At 34.5% G+C, this 21,255-nt stretch overlaps 1 protein-coding gene across 4 annotated transcripts in view; it reads right to left on the reverse strand.

Moving 5' to 3' along the window:
• ARSJ (arylsulfatase family member J) overlaps nt 1-21,255 on the reverse strand; it is a 162,434-nt gene that overhangs the window by 58,243 nt on the left and 82,936 nt on the right. Inside the window, exon 5 of one of the 4 annotated variants that reach the window (XR_014243804.1) lies at nt 1-12,338. The exons of 2 other annotated variants lie outside the window; for them this stretch is intronic. The gene's annotated coding sequence lies outside the window, so the exon portion shown is untranslated. One more of the 4 variants, XR_014243805.1, reaches the window with a different exon arrangement.

The following is a 21,255-nucleotide window of genomic DNA, read 5'->3' on the forward strand; positions in this document are numbered from 1 at the left end:
TTCAATTTATTTATTTATTTTTAATTACCATTATTGTTTAGGTAGAAAGGCATACTTCAAGAGCTAGATACGTTGTATAGTTTCTGGTATTTGAAGGAGTCTGGGTTGCAAAAAGAAAAATTCAAAAGTGTGTTTAAAAGTTATACCTCAAGTCATGTGGTCCGTGAACTCTTAGACCTAATAAGAAGCAGGATAGATGCTCGTTGCTCCAATTAAAGGTGAAAGAGAAAGGATGTGAAAATAGATAATTGGGTCTGTTTCTAAGCCCAATTTCTTCTTTCAGAACTCTAACGATATATTTAGATCCTAACTGAGGTGACATTTAATGGAATATACATTTATAAATTATTAAAGTACATACATGGTTTAACTAAAACATTTTTGTATATAACCAATAAATATTTCAACGTCTTTAAATTTTAATTTATCATCACCATTATTATATCTTTATTTGTAGCTTTAGCTCAGTATGCTGCGAAAAAGGACAAACTTTTGAAAAAAGTAATATATAATTATATTTGCAACATTAAAGATAATGGTAAGCAAACAGGCCTATTCATATAATTGTTTTGGGCATCAGTGTTTAAATAAACACTGGTTAAAATTGTATTTCACTAATTCAGACTGGTTTACCCAGTTTTTTCTCTTTGTGGAAAATCACATAGCCCAGGGAAAAATCTTCTATCTGAGACACTAAGTCACACTTTCTAGGATTTTCTTGGGTTCATTTAATTACTATTTCTACTCTGCCTGAGAGCATTTTATTTCCATAAGGTTCCGTTTCTATATTTTCTCTCTTTCTAAATTAGTTTTAGGCAGTGGATACTTTCATATCAGTTGTTTTAAATAATATAAGTACTTCTTTGTTTATTCATGTTAAGTCTTTATCATGGTGTCTGGCACAAAATAAGTATTCTCTAACATTAATGGCCATACTCTTCCCAGACCTATACATTTCCTTGTCATCTTCCATGTTCCCTCATTCAATAAATATTAACTGAGTGCGAGACAGGCTCATTAAAAAACTGTATGATAATGAACTACCCCAGTGGGTTGTATTATTTCAGAGTCAGTCAAGATTATGATCAAGTTATATGGTCCGTTTATATTACCCAGTATTTCTAACAGAATTGCATGTTTTCAGTTTTACTCTTCAATGGTTCTGTAAGCAAAAGCTCTTACGAATTTCCCTAATCCTGCTACTAATTTCCCCCAAATAAAAAGTTATGATTCATTATTCATTTATACACATTTATATGAATTTTTCATTATATAACATTAATTTATTTCAGTGTCATTTTATTAGTTGTCTATTGCTGTGTAACAAATTATCCCCAAACCCTAGCAGCTTAAAACAAGTGTTTATTATCTTACAGTTTCTGAAAGTTGGGAATCCAGAAGCAACTTAGCTAGGTGGTTTTGGCTCAGGGTTTCCCATGAGGTTACAGACAAAATGTCAGCCAGGCTGCAGTCATCTAAAGGTTTGATTGGGTTGGAGGATCTGCTTCCAAGATGGCGCTATCTCATGACTTTTGGCAGGAGGTCCCATTTCCTTTGGCAGGAGACTTCTTCATGGGGCTGCTTGACATAGTTTCTAGCTTCTCCCAGGATTAGCAAGCCAAGAGAGCAAGGGCCAAGCAGCAATGTCTTTTATCACTATTCTCAGTCACTTTCACCATATTCTATTCTTAGTTACTCATTAAATCCAGCCCACACTCAAAGGTAGGAGAACTAGATTCCACTCTTTGAAAGGAGGAGGGTTGTCTAGGAATTTGTGAACATATTTTATCACAAATCAAAGAATCATCAAAGCTATCTGAGCCATTCTCCTACTTTTACAAATGAAGAAACTGAGTCCCAGGGATGTGATGATGTGCAAAACTCTTATTACCCTCATACTTCTGCCCTATATAGAATTTAATTCTTTCCTTTTTTACCCAAGGTCTTTGAACTTTCTGGCTTTTGGTGTTCCTTCTGATATTCCTTCTGTCCCTTTCACTACTTTAACATCTTATATATAGTTAACTAAATAATAATAAATATTTATCTATAAGTTCTTCAGAAGCACAGGACATTTGTTACTCATATTTTTATATGAGTAATGTGCTAATACCTGGCGCAAAGACTGACACATAATAGGAACTCAAATATTTGTACTAAGCTGGTTAATATTTGCTCACCTCCCACCGGCATGCCTTTTAAGTTGGTGTGCTATTGTTTGAGATCTTAGATTAAAAATAACCACAGGATATCTCTTAAAAATTCCATTTTACAGTCCTTAAGAATGTGTACACTTGATCATGAAGATGTTGAGGCAGATAGCAGCAATAGTTGAGAAAAATGTTCTTTGCCTGCAATTATTCTGCCCAAGGAATCATGTGGTTAGAGATGGAAAGGCAGATTTGTGAAAGGCAATGAAAATATTTAATGGGTTCATTAATGGCTATGGAATTTAAATTGGTAACATTAAATAGAATCTGATTATCTAAAAGATATGAGATCAGCTACTTCTCAGATGTCAGGGTTTGCTAACAGCTAGTGTAAACACCACCATAACAGTAACTTGGTAACAGTACAAATTTTATTCAACAAATGAATGTGAATGAATCAGTGGTAAAGGGAAGACACTGTGTTTTATGTCCTATTCCTTCTACCAGAGTGGAGCAAACTCACAGAAATATGATACCAGTGTTGAGATAAGTCTACATCCAAGAGCTGAATCTTCTTATCGGCTGCTAGCTGGTTCCAGCCATCCTATTGCTTTCAGGGAGCACAGTCTATCTCCAAATCATGTCTGAGACTATTAAGGAAAGCAGTCTCCAGAGGAGGCCTGGCGATTAGAAGCAATTGGGGCTGGACTCCCACTGTAGTTCTTCCTCTCTTCATCCTCTCTAGTGAGATAGTTTCTAATTGCTATGAGCTATCACTAATGTCTTCATTTGGTCATTATTTGTTAAGCACTGTATACATCAGGGGTCCCCAAGCCCGGAGACACGGACTGGTACCAGGTCCACGGCGTGTTAGGAAGCAGGCCACACAGCAGGAGGTGAGCGAGTGAAGCTTCATCTGCGGCTCCTCATTGCTCCCCAAGCTCACATTACCACCTGAACCAACTCCTCCCACCCCATGGAAAAATTGTCTTCCACAAAACTGGTCCCTGGTGCCAAAAATGTTGGGGACCGCTGGTATACATGATAGACATTGTACAAAGGACCTTAGAACTTAAAACCTATAAACAAGACACGTTCTGGGCTTCCCTGGTAGCGCAGTGGTTGAGAATCTGCCTGCCAATGCAGGAGACACAGGTTTGAGCCCTGGTCTGGGAAGATCCCACATGCCACAGAGCAAATGGGCCCGTGAGCCACAATTACTGAGCCTGCGCGTCTGGAGCCTGTGCTCCGCAACAAGAGAGGCTGCGATAGTGAGAGGCCTGCGCACCGTGATGAAGAGTGGCCCCCGATTGCCACAACTAGAGAAAGCCCTCGCACAGAAACGAAGATCCAACACAGCCATAAATAAATAAATAAAGCACACCTAGTATAGTGTAATCAAAAAAAAAAAATTGATTTAAATAAGACACGTTCTATAGTACTAGAGATATAATAATAATATCTACTTGCTTAGTGTTTTTGAAAGGCCAAGATAATTTATGCATCTGACCTACATTCATTGACATCAGCAGGGTAGGTATTATCTCCATATTACACATGAGGAAAGTGAGACTAGCATTTAAAGGATTTGTCCTAAAGGATTGCAGCCCAGGAAGTGTGAAATCTGAGCTCAAACTCAGGTAGTCTAACTTTACATAGAACATATTTTCTGTCCACAAGGCATAGCACGTAGCACATAGCTGGTGCCCAGAAATGTCTATTGATTGAAAAACAAGAACACGATTACTAAAATTCAAGGATGATTATAGTGCTGGATGAATGTTGCAAAAAAAATGTTTCTCTGGATCCCAAGTATGGAATGTGAGATAAGTTATATCTCAGGATAATCTATTCATACCTCAGAAAAGGAATATGGGGAAAAAGTTTCTGTGGATCAACAGTGTCTCTTAAGAATCTTTTCTTTGTTTGTTTGTTTTAAACCCTTTAAAAAATATGCATTTGGTAGAGTTAAAAATGTATTTAGTCCCTTCATTACTCATCCTTTATTGCTATTTTCTTTTCCTTTTATTCATGATATTATTTTGCCTACTTTCCTTTATTTTTATTATTTTTTGTCTTAGTTCCAAAAGGGAAGAGAAAATTCACATTTAAAAAAATAAGAGGGTGTAAGATGTAAAATTTTTTCAGATGCTTCTTACCTTTGTTAAAAAAGAAACAACAGGCCCAAAATAGAGTCACTTGTGCTAAGCCTCACATCAGCAAACCAAGATTAAATATCTAACCTAATTTCAGCCTTTCCCAGGAATGTGACCTTTAACCAGTCAATCTGGAATTACCTGGTCAGCACTAATGAACTAATCTACTTGATAGGCCTCTGCCTTCCCCCGAAGGAAGGCAACCTTCCCTGAAATAATCCACTCTTTGCCAGAAGCTTTCTTTTCCCGCCCCCTTCTGCCTATAAAAGCCTTCCATTTTGTACAGCTCCTCAGAGCTCCTTTCTGTTTGCTAGATGGGATGCTGTCTGATTCATGAATCCTTGAATAGAGCCAAATAGATCTTTAAAGTTACTCATTTGAATTTTTCTTTTTAACACCTGGTGGCTATCCATGTTTTATTTACGTGAGGGTATCAGGTCTGTGGGAAACAATGTTCTTAGGTATTTTTGATTAAATGAGCTACTCACATTATGGATATATGAGAAAGTAATAGTGTTAAATCCAATATATATATTTGTACTACATAAAGTTTAAAATTCTAATTTCTGTAGTTCAGTATAAGATTTTTTTTTCTAAATATTATTTTCCCTGGAGAGGTAGAAATAGCATCTTGAGGTCCAAAGGGAAATTACTTCATAGAAGCTGTGTAACCTAATTGGATTTATTTTTAATAATGTGTGACATAAAAAGGTTAATTTGAAATGTTAAGAAGCAGTGAATTCCTTGGAGAATTCACTAAAAATTAGCTTTACTTTACAAATTATTTTGTTGTACTGTCTTTCTTGCCTGAGGGTCATTTGGTACTGAAGTCCAAGATAGTAGGTATAAAATAATTAGAAGAAATAATATCACATAAAAAAGACAAAATTTCACATTCAAGTGCCTGTTACAACATAAAATTAAATCACCACTTAACATATTTTTCCATTACCTTCTGTTTATAGTATATCCCCTAAGTTTCAGAGCATTTTTAAAATTAAATGATCTGAACCTTACATAGTTTAGTTAGTAATCTGATAAAAAGGAAAGAATAATTAGATTTAACATATTAAGAACATTTTTTACTTGCTTTTTTTTCATTATAGTGAATTCCTTTTTGATGTAGTTTTTTGTATCATTCCTTAATGTGGTTTTGAAATATTTCCTTCAGTACAATTAACTGTATGTTTTGGAGCTGATAAAATAAGCTGAGAAATGTTTAACAATCCTGGTCAGAATTTAAATATGTTGTAGTCGTGTTCCAATAAAATAAAATAAAATAACTATCTTTTGTGTTAGACATTTCACTAGTTATTGACCCATTAATAAGTCATCTCATAATTAAAAGTTTCAAGGTCATAACTTCAATATCATTTATTAATTAATTCACCTGTCAAATACTCATTAAATATCTTTTAGTTATTTACAAAAGCACACAATCAATTTTATACTGATTGTCAGTGTAAAGCTCTACTAATATCTAAAGTAAGTAGTAGCAGCTAGGACTAACTCTTAGGTTAGTGCTTTTCGTATTGCAAGAATTTCCTCCAGAATGTTAACAAATTCAAGCATATTTCTTTAACAAAATACATCCCTTCACAGCTACCTATAACAATGAAGAATGTGAGCTCTTGACCCTTACGAGGTACAAAGCGGAAACAGTTACTGGTTGCAGAGAGACTCAGATGATCCAAACTGGAAAAGACAAGATGGAGGATTGCTTAGAACAATAACACATTATTATTAGTTAGGAAGGGTTAGCCTGCAGAATGCAAACACAGGCTCCAACTCTACCGCCAGTGTAACTGGGCAGATCAGTTCACCGTTCTCAGTTTGTTTCCTTTTGTGGGGAATATGAACCATCCCAGAGAATTGTTTTCAGGACTAAACAGAGCAATATATGGAGATGTTCTCAAGAAAAAATGGTCTTTGTTTATTCATTCATTTTTCACTTGATAAATATTTATTGCATACCTTTATATTAGGCGCTAGACTCCCATACACTAGTGGATGAAGCAGACAGGGCCTCTCCTTTTAGGAATTTTACCATAATGGAGGAGAATGCTCAGCATTATGAATGGTTATTAAAACATCCCTAGAAAAATAATAGTCAAAAATGTTTAGGGTAGTCCCATAGGATAAAGTCATTTCTAGGTTTCACCAGATTTCTGTGCTAAGTTCGAACATTATTGTTTTATTTAGGGTTTATTAATTGGATTTATATTATTATACTCACATTCTTTGAAAATATGAAGTGAAGAAAAAATTTGGGTTATTGATAATTATTCTCCAAATACAGGAGCAGCATGACGCACAGGCAGGTATCAGATCAAGAGTGAGGAAATATAAATTTTGATCAATTTTTCTAAAACTATTGCAACCATAAACAATTCACTTAATCTTCTTGTGACTTGAATTCTGCAGTTATTAAATGAATGGCTTGACCAAGGTCATTTAAAGAAAATGATATCAACAAATATTTATTCTGTGCTCAAAGTATTTTACAACATTCTGCAGGTTATAGAAAGAAGGAAAAAGACAGTTGCCCAAGAGAGTTTTCAATCCAGCTAGAGAGAATTATTCAAAAGATGATAAGAAATTTAAAAATGAGGCAGAAGTAGAAGATATAATATGACAGGAAATGCTTAATTGCTAAATGAATAGCGCCTATAATATTTCCTACAGGAACTAAGATGGGAAAAATATTAGACCATAAAGAGAAGGGAAGGATTTGTAATAAAGTTAGGGAGGCCACTGATTCTTGAAAGGTAGACATTTGGAAAGATGAAGAATGTCCAAGTGGAGAGAACATCTAAAGACACTTGAGGATCTATAATTCCCTTTAGGAACTAGAAAAAAATTTTTTAGCACCTAGACTAAATCGATAGACAGGGCGTGTTTTCTTAACAATAACTAATTTTTCTCTAACAAGTTTTTTTAATATGCCTTTAGGAATTTCTCACATGCTACTAACAAAAGAACACAAGTGTACACACAAACACATGCATACCATGCCATTTCCTGGTCAGATATTTAGTAGTGAATGATGCCTTAGCTTAACATTTTTTATTTGTTGGCTGGTAACTGCTGACTTACTAAAGTCCATTCCTTATTTACAAATAAAATTGTGATCTCCTCAAATGTTCTCTATTAGTAGTTAGGAGTATGAATGTTGAAACTGGACTGCCTACGTTTAAATCCTCACCTCACCACCTACAACATATGTGACTTTGGGCAAGTTACTTATCTCTCTGCCCCTTAGTTTTTACTTTAATAAAATGGGGATAATAATAATATCTATTACACAGGGTTGTTGGAAAAATTAGTTGACATATATAAAGTGCCTAAAAGGGAGTCTGGCATGCAGTAAGCCTTATATGTATGTGAGCTACTTATATACATATATATATATAAATATATAAGCATTTACAAATCAAAACCAAAATGAAGTATCACCTCACACCGGTCAGAATGGTTATAATCAAAAAGGCTACAAATAATAAATTCTGGAGAGCATATGGAGAAAAGGGAACCCTCCTACACTGTTGGTGACAGTGTAAATTGTTACAGCCACTATGTAAAACAACATGGAAGTTCCTTAAAAAACTAAATATCGAGTTACCATATGATCCAGCAATCCCACTCCTGGGCATACATCTGGAGAAAACCATAATTTGAAAGGATCCATGCACACTGGTGTTCATTGCAACACTATTTACAATAGCCAAGACATGGAAACAACCCAAGTGCCCATCAACAGAGGAATGGATGAAGAAGATGTGGTACATATATACAATGGAATATTACTCAGCCATAAAAAAGAATGAAATAATGCCATTTGCAGCAACATGGATGGACCGAGAGAATATCATACTAAGTGAAGTAAGTCAGAGAGAGAAAGACAAATATTATATGATATCACTTATATGTGTAATCTAAAAAATAATACAAATGAATCTATACACAAAATAGAAACAGACTCACAGACATAGAAAATAAACTACGGTTACCAAAGAGGGGAGGGATAATTAGGAGTATGGGATTAACAGATACAAACTACTATACATAAAATAGACAAGCAACAAGTTCCTACTGTATAGCACAGGGAACTGTATTCAATATCTTATAGTAACGTATAATGGAAAATAATCTGAAAGAAAAAAATATATATATGACTGAATCACTGCTGTACACCTAAAACTAACACAGTATTGTAAATCAACTATATTTCAATAAAAAACATAAGCATTTCTATATTTAAATATATAAAATAAATATATAAGCATATATGACAGTTGCTAGCACCCTTTATATATATATAAATTTGTTTATACATATAAAGAATGTTAGCAAATGTTAAATTATAACACTGTAATCATTATGCCTAATAATATTTTTCAGTCATAGAATGACCACTACTGAAGACTTAACATCAACACTAAGTGATAGAGACAAAGATGTAAACTAGAAGCTTTGTGATAATGCATTTGAAAAAGATAAAACTGCAATGTGCTCAGAAACACTTTCAATATTGGCCTTGTAAACCACAACATGGTTTACATTTCTTGTCAAAGCTGTAGTGTTTCTGAAAGTCAGCTCTAGAGCCATTGGAATCACAATTAAGTGATCATGCAGATAACCCCAGGAGATAACCCCAGGAGGCAGCATAAACTGATGGAATCTCTGGCTTTGTTCACTTAGAAATGTTTTAAAATTTCATTGGTTTGGGTGAACTTTGCCATCTTTAGCAACTCCTTCTCTCCTATTCACATTTGCCTAGATTAAATGAGACTATAGACTTTTAGAAAAGTAGGTGCTTTTTCTTAGCAGGTTTGGGTTCACTATGTAATGTGAGAAAGAAGTAAAGCATGTATTATATATGCATTTGGCCACTAATGTGGGAAGCAAAGTTTCATATTTTATTTATAATTTGTTGTGATGAAAGGCCTGATTCAAAACACAAATATAGCCACAGAACCACTGTTAAAAAAATATCTGATTTTTTATGACATTTTGTTTCTATGAAAGAGGGCTGGTATTATTTCGGAAATGTTCTTTTTTAAAATTAAATTAATTTTTAAAAAAATACTGAAGCCCAGGGAAAAAGCTATTTACTTTATTGGTCAACCTTAGTTATTATTTATATTCTTTCTGACTGTCTATGCTCCCTCTGGTTGATACTATTACATTAGAAAATTCTTCATTTATTTCCCCCTTTATTTCCCCAGGCCCTATATAGCCAACACAATAATAACAAACCTGACAAATATAAAACTCTGCTCCTGAGTGACACATTTTGTCATGTCCCTGTATCAGTGTAGAATTTCCCCCATCATAATTGTTGAAAGCTAAATGAATGGTAGCACAATTAACTATGTGTTAACTGTCCATAATTAATGCAATAATAAAAAGTTTTTCATTCTCATGACAATTGACATGTCATGATTATGCCAGACTCTTCCTTCACAAAATACTTAGAATATATTTGTTCTATTTTAAAGAATTGAATAATACAATTAATCTGATTTTATCATCTCAATATTTTTGAGTATGCAAGGAGTACTTTGAGAATTATACAATATTTCTCTACTGGTACTAGCCAAAAGGAATGCCCTGGCTTTTCTTTTTTTTTTTTTTAATTTAATTTTATTTTTTATACAGCAGGTTCTTATTAGTTATCTATTTTATACGTATTAGTGTAAATATATCAATCCCAATCTCCCAATTCATCCCCCACCACCACCCCCGGCTTCCTCCCTTGGTGTCCATACGTTTGTCCTCTACATCTGTGTCTCTATTTCTGTGCCCTCGCTTTTCTGTTTAACATACTTTTTAATTTTAAATAAAGCAGATTAGAAAACTATTGGATCTGAATATATTTACTCAGAATTCCACAATTTCATGAGTAAAAATCCCTATTTTTTAGAAAACAATGCTTTCTTCCTGGCCCATTCATTAGAATGAGTGATAGTAACGTGCACAAATCCAAGAATTACTACTCAGAATAAAATTCTTTAGTTATAAAATTAGTCTAGAGCAATAGTGGAATTTTTAGAGCCTGGCTCCTTTAAGCCATCTCTTCCCAGATGAAACACACACAGACCTGATTTGAAAACCAGTGGCCTAGACAAGAGAATCCATTTTTTTTTCCTGTCCCTAAATCACTTTTTATACAAATTGACAGCTAGAGTTTTTAAAGACTTTGCATATGTATTGAAAACTAGACCTGTTAAAAACAGTTTATGTTCTTAAATCTCTAAACTACATTTTGGGATTAAGATTTTAAATGGTGAGTACACCATTCATGTATACAATCTTAGAAATTATTTTGACAACTAGGGCAAAACAGTGATACTTTCTGCCCATTATTCTCCATATCGGTTAACCCTACCATTGTCCAATTTGAACTTTGCACACAGGTTAATAATGAAATCCTTAGTTTCATTTGTGTAGCTATAATGGCTTTCCATTCCCATAATTAACCCATTACCAAATATTGAACAGAGGTTGTTCTGAGTTTGTTCCTTAGAATCTCCTCAGTGATAAGAGGGGCATGAACATCCTGCATATAAAAGCAGACTAAAAATAAGATTTCTTGGTAAAGCCTCTGTGCTTCCTGCTGCTTTTCACCACCAGCTCATTCCCTAGAATAAGTCCCTTCAGTTCAGCTGTACTGCTCATCATATTTTTGTTCTCCAAAATCACAGCTCTTTGGTTGGAGGCTGAGAGAGATTGGTGGGTGGAAATGTTGTGTGTCTAAGTGAACACATCCTGTTTAGCTCATTCTCCATAGACATGGCTCCAACTATACACTGCATCATTCATGTCTCCATTCATCAAACACCCAGTGAATAGCTGATATCTGAATTTCCGTGCTGGGATTACAAAGACCAAAAAAAAAATGAGAATGGGGTTCTGAAATTACAAAATGACGTAACTGTTTCACAGATTAGCAACCAGAAAACCAATCACTCACTAAATATTAGTCAAATGAACAAATATTTATATCATAACACTCTTCTGGAATTCTAGCCAATGTATAAGACATTCAATAGAAAAAAATAAGATTTTTATTTTGCAGTGAATGAGACAGTAATATTTTTTTTAAAACATCTTTATTGGAGTATAATTGCTTTACTATGGTGTGTTTCTGCTTTATAACAAAGTGAATCAGCTATGCATATACATATATCCCCATATATCCTCCCTCTTGCGTCTCCCTCCCACCCCTCTAGGTGGACACAAAGCACCAAGCTGATCTCCCTGTGCTATGAGGTTGCTTCCCACTAGCTATCTATTTTACACTTGGTAGTGTATATATAAGTCCATGCCACTCTCTCACTTCGTCCCAGCTTACCCTTCCCCCTCCCCGCATCCTTAAGTCCATTCTCTATGTCTGCGTCTTGATTCCTGTCCTCCCCCTAGGTTCTTCAGAACCATTTTTTTTTTTTTTTTTTAGATTCCATATATATATGTTAGCATATGGTATTTGTTTTTCTCTTTCTGACTTACTTCACTCTGTATGACAGACTCTAGGTCCATCCACCTCACTACAAATAACTCAATTTCGTTTCTTTTTATGGCTGAGTAATATTCCATTGTATATATATGCCACATCTTCTTTATCCATTCATCTGTCAATGGACACTTAGGTTGCTTCCATGTCCTGGCTATTGTAAATAGAGCTGCAATGAACATTATGGTACATGACTCTTTTTGAATTATGGTTTTCTCAGGGTATATGCCCAGTAGTGGGATTTCTGGGTCATATGGTAGTTCTAGTTTTAGTTTTTTAAGGAACCTCCATACTGTTCTCCATAGTGGCTGTATCAATTTACATTCCCACCAACACTGCAAGAGGATTCCCTTTTCTCCACACCTTCTCCAGCATTTATTGTTTGTAGATTTTTTGATGATGGCCATTCTGACTGATGTGAGGTGATACCTCATGGTAGTTTTGATTTGCATTTCTCTAATGATTAGTGATGTTGAGCATCCTTTCATGTGTTTGTTGGCAATCTGTATATCTTCTCTGGAGAAGAGACAGTAATATTTATTTGCTGGCAATACAGTATATACCAAGAATACTGAAGAAAATGATTTGAAAATTCTTAGAAAGCAGAAAATAACTCAATAAAAGGGTCAGGTATGTGAAAGACATGAAAAACGATAGATTTTCAGTAAATAATGATCACTTAGCAGATATAATGGAAGAAAAGTATTTCATTCCAAATAGCAACAAAATACTACCACGGGAAATATCCTAAGAAGAACTATCATGATCCACATTAAGAAAATTATAAAACTTTGCTGAAAAACAAGAAAAATTCTCATGGGTACAGACATAAATTTTTTCTTATGAGAATATTTTAATGATGTCAGTTCTTCCCAAATTAATTTATATACTTCTTGCAACTCTAATTGAAAATAATAGTAGGATCATTTTAAGACTTTGAAATAAAGATTTGAATATTTATTTGGAATGATAAAAAAAGAAAACTGAGATGATCTAAATTTTTTTTCTCTTCTTCCTTTTTTTTGAGCGGAAAAGTTGGACTGGGATCTTGCCCTAATAATGAATAGATTTAAAAAATATATTATTATAAAACTAGAAATAATGCTATTCATTGCCATAAGAATTGGTAGATAAATTAATTAGACAATAGTATGTGAATGTGTGTGTGTATGTATGTATGTATAGACAAAATATTATATATTACAATTTACACATATATATGTGGTTGTGGATGGATGAATTCTTCAATAAATGGCGTTAGAAACAGCCTTTACTTCGAGGGGATGTGTTAGCTTAAACTTTCTCATTTCATCATATATCAAAATAAAACCCAAGTGAATAAAATATTTAAGTACAGAAAATTCTAAATTATACTACAAGAAAATTTAACTGAATACTTAATATCTCAGGATGGGGGTGGAATATCTGAGGATATACGCTATGGGAGAAAATACAAATGAAAAGACTGATAGATTTCAAAAGTAAGACATTTTTAAGTTTTTCTGTGAGAAAAACATCAGAACAGCAGATGAGAAATTAAGAAAACATAATAAGTTATAACAAGAAGTTAATATGCTTTTTTATAGTAAGAGTTTGTTTTTCATTGATTTTATTTTATTTATTTATTTATTTTTAAAATTAATTTTTATTTCAGTATGGTTACTTTACAATGTTGTGTTAGCCACCACTGCACCACACAGGAAGACTTTTAAAGATAAACGAAGGGCTTCCCTGGTGGCGCAGTGGTTGAGGATCTGCCTGCCAATGCAGGGGACACGGGTTTGAGCCCTGGTCTGGGAGGATCCCACATGCCGTGGACCAACTGGGCCCGTGGGCCACAACTGCTGAGCCTGCGCGTCTGGAGCCTGTGCTCCACAACAAGAGAGGCCATGATAGTGAGAGGCCCGCACACTGCGATGAACAGTGGCCCCAGCTTGCCGCAACTAGAGAAAGCCCTCGCACAGAAATGAAGACCCAACACAGCCAAAAAAAAAAAAAAAAAAAAAAAAAAGATAAATGAAAAACAAATTTAGTTCCAGCAGAAAAACTGGAAATGATGCAGATAATTCATACATGAAAATATACAAGTGGCGAATAAACATATTTTAAAAAATATCAAACTCACTAATAATAAAGGAAAAGCAAGAAAAAATACATTGTCATAAATTTTAAAAACTGCAGAAATACCCAAAGGTTCTGAAGATATGATTAGAAAGACTGTTATATACACTGCTGGTCAAAGTCTAAATGGAAATAACATTTCTTGGAAAGAAATTTTTAGGAAAACACATTTATAGTTATTTATATACATTTATCTTTGCATGATTTAATGGGAAAAATTATAAACAACCTAAATATTCAATTATAAGGGAATAGTGTATCACTTTTGTTGCATCTATATAATGGAATATCATACTACTAGTAAAAATTCAGCTTTTAGAAAATTATATTTATTATTATTTTCTAATACAGAAGTAATATCATTTATGGAAAATCAGAAAATACTGAAAAACCTAATAAACAAACAAACAAAAAGATTAGCCTAACCACACAGAGAAATCTTAACTTTTTTCCTTTTTAAATTGAAGTATAGTTGACATATAATATTATATCAGTTTCAGGTGTACAGTGTAGTGATTTGATATTTACATATATTAGGAATTGATCAGCATGGTAAGTGTAGTAACCATCTGCCACCATACAAAATTATTAAAATATTATTGACTGTATTCCCACTGCTGTACATGATGTTCCTATGACTTATTTATTTTATAACTGGAAGTTTGTACCTCTCTATCCCCTTCATCTATTTCCTACAACTCCCCCTACTACCACTCTCTGCCCCAAGAAGACTTTTTCATGTGTGATTTTTTTCCTATCTTTAAAGTTAGGATTAACCTTATATTTAATTTTTAATCTATCACTTTACATAATTTTAATCCTGGGAGATTATATATGTGTGTGTATGTGTGTAGTGCAGAGGGGGAGAGTAAGAATGAGAGCAGGAGGGAATGAGAGAGCTAGAGGGTAAGAAAGACAGAAAGAGGGAATAGGAATTCCTTGGTAAAAAAAAAGACTTAAGTTAGACACTACTGTTGCCTGGCTGTCTTTTGATCTACAGTTTTTTCTAAACAGTGATTGGAATAGGAGCCTCTATGTGCATTGGATTACTTGCAAAGATGGCCACCTCAAATTCCTTCCATCCCTGTGATACCCCTCCTTCCACCAAGAGGTAGAGTCTGTCTTCCTCTGCCCTTGAATCTGGGCTGGCCCCATGACTTGCTTTGACTAGTAGACTGTGGAAATGGTGTTGATTGACTTCCGGGCCTATGTCTGAAGAGACTTTGCAGCTTCTGTTTTTTCACTCTCTTAGAAGCCAGGCGTCATGTAAAGAATTTTAACTATCTGGCTAGAAAAAATTCATGAGGAGATACAGAAGGGCCTTGGAGGATAAGAAATTATGAAGGAAAGGAGAGAGACCTAGTCAATCCCCAGTCATTCTGAGTGCCCAGCTGAGTGCCAGGTTTGTGAGTAAAGCCATTTTGGATCCTCCAGCCCCAGCTGAGCTGCCTCTGCTAACATCGCCTGGAGCAGAGACTAGCGTCCCCGAGTGAAACCTATCCAAAAGGCAGAATTGTCAGCCATTTCATTGTTGTTGTGAGGCATTAAGTATTGGGATAGGGCTTTCCTGGTGGCGCAGTGGTTAAGAATCCACCTGCCAATGCAGGGGACACGCGTTCAAGCCCTGGTCCAGGAAGATCCCACATGCCGCGGAGCAGCTAAGCCCGCGAGCCACAACTACTGAGCCCACATGCCACAACTACTGAAGCCCACGCGCCTAGAGCCCATGCTCCGCAATAAGAGAAGCCACTGCAATGAGAAGCCTGAGCACGGCAATGAAGAGTAGCCCCCGCTTGCCGCAACTAGAGAAAGCCCGCGCGCAGCAACGAAGACCCAACACAGCCAAAAAAAAAAAAAAAGTATTGGGATAATTTGTTACACAGTACTGAGTTAACTGAAATACTGTATGAACCAGATTTGGCTAATGATGAGAGGGGCTTCTGAGGCATAGAGCCATGGGTAGGATCCTTTTTCTCCCACCCACCTCCCCTTTTTTTCTCCTTCCTGAAACGTGACAGTTACAGATGCAGCAGCCACCATATGACCACAAGGTGACAAGTATAAGGATGAAGCCCTATGTGCTAAGGACAGCAAGAAGAAAGATGGAAAGAGCCGGATTGCCGATGGCATCCTTGAACTACCATCCTGCCTTACATCTGCCTACCTCTAGAATTCTTGTACTTGAAGAAGCAATTACATGTCTAAATGTTAAACTTATCTGTTAGGTTTGCTCTCCCTTCTAGCTGAATGTAATTTAAACTGACTTGACAGGCTTTTAAATTTTTGGTAAAATTTCAAGGCATGGAAAAAATGCATGATATAATTGTATGTGGCTGAATCAGGTTTCAAATATAGCTGTCCTAACAATAAGAAAAGTATATCTATCTATCTATGTATCTATGTTATATATGTATCTATCTATGTATGTATCTATGTATCTATATATCTATCATCTATCTCTTTATCTTGCTGTTTATCATCTATCAAAATGAATAAGTGAATAAAAATGGTATGCAATACATCCACTTTCACCTTTTATGATTAGTGGTCCATTCACTTAATCACTTAAGTAACTTCACTGAGTCTTGTTTTCTTCAGCTATCAAATAAGGGTAAGCAGTGTAGTTACTGCGCAGTGCTGTTGGGAGGTAGAGAAAATGTATGTAAGATGCTTAGATTTGTGTTCACGCTAAGTAAGCGCTGAACAAATGCTAGCTATAGTTATTTCTATGAAGTTTGCATTTTCATTTGTCTACTCTTTTGCTTCTTTCATTTTCTACGATAAGAATAATTAATTTTATAATCAGAAAACAAAGCAAAGCAAAAAGTCTTGTAGAAAAATCTCTGGATGGTACTTACACAATATTGAGCTCCAAAACAAATACAAAGTTCCATGCAGTAGAGGTTGAGTTTCAAAGTTTTGTGGCTTGGAAATATTTATTCACTACCTGAAATATTTATCAGTATTATTTAAATATTTTGTTTAATATTAAATGGCAAAAATAAATCTTCGTGGCAAAATGAATCTTTATATCATGCTCATCTATGTATTCTTGACTAAACGTGTGTACTTTAAAATTGCCACAAAACCCCACCCAGTAAAGCTGCAGTGTTTCTAGATGGGTATTCACAAAACATCAAGTTGCACTTGTCTAAGATTTTTCTGAGCATATGGCAAAAAGTGGGGAGCTAACACTTTCCGTTACTTATACTCACTGGATTTGCCTGGGTTGATATATTTCTGGAACTTTAATATTACTCAAAATAAAGTAGAGAAAACAGCACAAGGAATCTGATTATTTCTGACTGGTGGTTGATCCCCAGTGTTGATGGAAATCTGGCAATTATAGCAACAGAGTCTGATGGCTTGGATTCTTGAATTTTAAGTTACTTCATAACTTGAAGGTGGATGTTCCAATTTCCGTTCTGCTACTGACTGGAAGCCTATAATTACCACATTGTCCTGGTTTTTTAAATGTGTAAAATTGGGTTATAATGCTGAACTTTTCTTTGTTTTTCTCTCTTTCAGAGTGTTATGTTTTCCAAATTCTTTACAGTGGAGTGTAACAATGCATATAATGTATCCAGATAAAATAAAAATATGTAACTAAGGAAATAAGCACAGCTGATCACAAGCTTTCTGATGGAAGCACCTAGAGAGACATGGAAGGACTGCACAACTTTTAAGCAGTCTAAGCAACCACGTTTCTTTCAAATAAGGCTTTGTTAAGAACCGGATTGCCTTTACAACACATTGCCAGTTACACTTCAAGTTAATTGCCAGTTAAGTTTCAAGGGACCTGGCAAGCAGAATTCACATTCTCTTGTGCAAGTTGAGCTTAGCAAGGACTCTGCCAGAACAGAGAGCCATCCTACTGCTTCATGCAGATGGGCTAAGGAGTCATCTGTGGGCAGGGCCAGGATTCTCCTCATGAACATGAGCCATGGAATGAGGTTGTTCAACAGAACAGAAAAAAAGTTAAAATGAAATAGTAAATGAAAAACCAGACATTTAAGTAGGTGAAGTCTAACCAAAAGGCAGAAATAAGGTATAATTTTAAGGCAAGAGAATTTATCCCAAAGACTAATATAAATTTTAAAATTTGGAAAAAGCAAGTAAGTTAAGAAAATGAAACTTGAAAATAAATAGACGCCAAAGAAGCTAGGTCTAAATGGTAAAAAGTTAAGAAAGAGGTTATTAAGACTAAAAGTGGTTTTTAAGACTACAAAATAAAGTTAAATTATGTTTATTAAAAATGTAGGAATAAGTTTTTAAGTTAAAAAATAAGCAGGAAATCTAAAATATAAAAATTAAATAAATTAGGATAAAAATCAGGAGTAAACATCATATGCGGTATTAATAATAAGTTTTAAGTCAATGTTGAGGTGATGAACCACAGATATCATTTTTAGTTAAGGGAGAGAACTCAACCATGCTGTAGGCAGGCTAGCAGGAGGAGCCCTTAGCTAGGACAGGTGCTTGGTTGAGAGGTGACCTCCCAAGTCAAGTCATCAGAAGGTGTGTCCTTCCTGAAAGAGCAGAGCTATGCAAATTCTTTAGCCTATATTTTTAGTTAAGGGGCTCACTCTTGTTAGAAACATTCACAATTATAAACAAAATTGTGATAAACATTTGTGTATCTACATCTTTACACACATTAAAAATTTTTGTTTTTAGTAAAAAGTACTGAAAGTTTAGTAGGTTAAAGTATATACACATTTTAAAAAGGGTTTTAATGATACATAGTGTCAATATGTCCTCCTGTGGCTGGGAGCAATTTATATTTAAACTAAGAGTGCATAAAACATTGATTTCACTTCTCCCTTGTCTAACCCTGGTATTATACACTGTTTTCTTTGGTAATCTGATAGTTGAAAAATATCTTGTTTAAAATTGTATTTCTTTGACTGTTATTGAGATTGAGCCAATTCTTATGAAAGGAAAATTTATTTATTCAGAACTTTTCCTTTCCTCTTTTCTCTGTCTGCTAATCTTGATATAAATACTAGGATATTTCTCACAAGGTAGATAACTTAATTGGCAAATAACTTTGGAGTAGTCACTACATACAAAACATGTTTGCTCATATTCCTTTTGTTAAACAGGTCTTTACCAAACTTCCTGCTTACTAGTTAGTTCTCAAATCTGGCTTGATTCATAAGAAAATGGAAATAATGATTAATTAGTGACAACAGTTGTTTGAATTCCCAAAGTTACTTGGTAACATAAAACACATTGACTCTTATGAACTTCCAGCTAGTTTAATTATAATTAAAAATGAGACAATAAATTAAACTCAAACTTCTCTATTGAAAAATCAAGACTAGTTGTCTTTTATGATAATCAAGTTGTACTATCAGCTTTGGGTTTTTAAAATTTTTTTTTGTATTATCAGAACTTGAAAATTAAAACAAAGTGACAAAATTAATATGATATCTAAGTTGCAGTTAATATACTATGCAATTCAAATTTTATTTTCTGAGTATAATTTATGAACCTACACATTTATATTCTTGTCTACTGCATACTGGTTTTCCTTGGCTTTTCAAATGTTTTCTTACCACCCATTTAGAGGATATTGAGTTTTCAGAAGATAGGGTCGATAACTTCTGTATTTTAAGATCAGTGAATGAGAAAATTTAGTCTGTATATTAGAAATATTTACATCCCTCACATAAATAGTTTCAATATTGAAAAAGGAAGACAGATGTTCTCACATTTTAAAATTAGATTTCAGATTGCAACATATATAACTACAGGAAAGGTTTAAAATTTCTTAGAGAAAATAATAATTACAAAACATTTGGTCAAAATTTTCAAGTAGCTTATATGTTTGTGGCAATTGTTCAAAATGTACAAAACTGTTTGAAAACCGTAAAAAACTTCAAGATTAAAATTTCATTAGACACTATTTTAGGATTTTTTTCCCCTTGCTTTTAATAGAGTTTATTGAATAACTTTCAGCACGCAAAGAGACATTAAAGTGTAAATCTAAGACTTTAATTTTAGCAAAATGGTTGACCAGTCGAGCAGAAAAACCCCTCCTAACATCAGATGCCTGAAATAATGGGTTAAATGTTAAAAAATGTTTTAAAAATCATTGCTAATGTGGTAGTAAATTAAGAAAAACCATTAGAGGGCAGAATTGACAAAAAACACAAATCCAGAGCAGTAAGTGAGCACTGGAGTCAGTGTTTGCCTGGAGAAAACCTGACAATTGTCAGTAAACTTGGGCCTGGATTTTAAAGTCCCGTGCACCCACGGAGCTGGAGGCAAAGCATGGGTCTGAGTGTCATAGAAGGCTGGGTCAGAGATAACCTCAAAAATCTGAGACCTCACTTCCCAGAGAACAATACACTCAGTGACTGAAAAAAAGAGGCGAAATCCCCTTTCAGAGGAAGATGTTGAGAGTACTTGCCTGTCTAGCCTTGTGTATTATGATTTTTAATATTTTATGATGCTTTGATATCTTGGGGCTTTGCTGATTTGGGAGAGACTGCCCTACCCAGGGGTACCTAATTCCTAGAGTTAGCAAACAACTACCTGTGAGCATGCCTTTCATATGCAAAACAAATAATCCTGAGTCCATATCCTCAGCCACCTCCTTTATGTAACTCTCACATACCAAGTTAAGATTCCTTTTGCCCTAAATCACCCCAAGACCATGGATATGGAGCATTAATTCATACTACTGTGTGACTACTGTGTGACAAGCCAATAATTAAGTCAAAGTGATTCTGGATTAGCAGTGACCCCAAGAGCCCAGCAAAAGAAAACACAAATCTGCTATGGAGGAAAGAAAACACAATTTTTAAACATTTCTCAGAGGTCCAAAGAATATCATCCCCTAATAAATATATTAAAAATGTGAAGAAATAAGCCATAAGCAAGGTTAACAGAAACAGAATGTTATGAACCATATTTGCAAAGCCTGTAGATATTGTAATTATCAGAAGAATATAAATGAGTATTTTTTAATTCCTTAAGGAAAAAGAGTGAACCAAAAATATAAACAAAGACCAAATTACTATCAATTAAGAACCAAACAGAAGTTGTAAAAATTAAAATATAAAATTAGATTAAAAAACCTGATTGATGGATAAAATAACACATTACACAGTTGAAGAAAGAATCATTAAATGATACAAAGAAATTACCCAGGATGCAGCAAAGAAAGAAAAGGAAAGGAAAATATGAAAGAGAGGACAGAGGGAAGAGTTCCCAGATACTCCTAATGATAGCTGCAGAATAATAAAATATAAAGATGGTGAGAAGAAAATACTTGAAGAGATAATTGCCATTTCAGATACAC

The sequence above is a fragment of the Balaenoptera borealis genome (assembly GCF_965194805.1).
Source record: "Balaenoptera borealis genome assembly, chromosome: 4".
Lineage (NCBI taxonomy): Eukaryota > Metazoa > Chordata > Mammalia > Artiodactyla > Balaenopteridae > Balaenoptera > Balaenoptera borealis.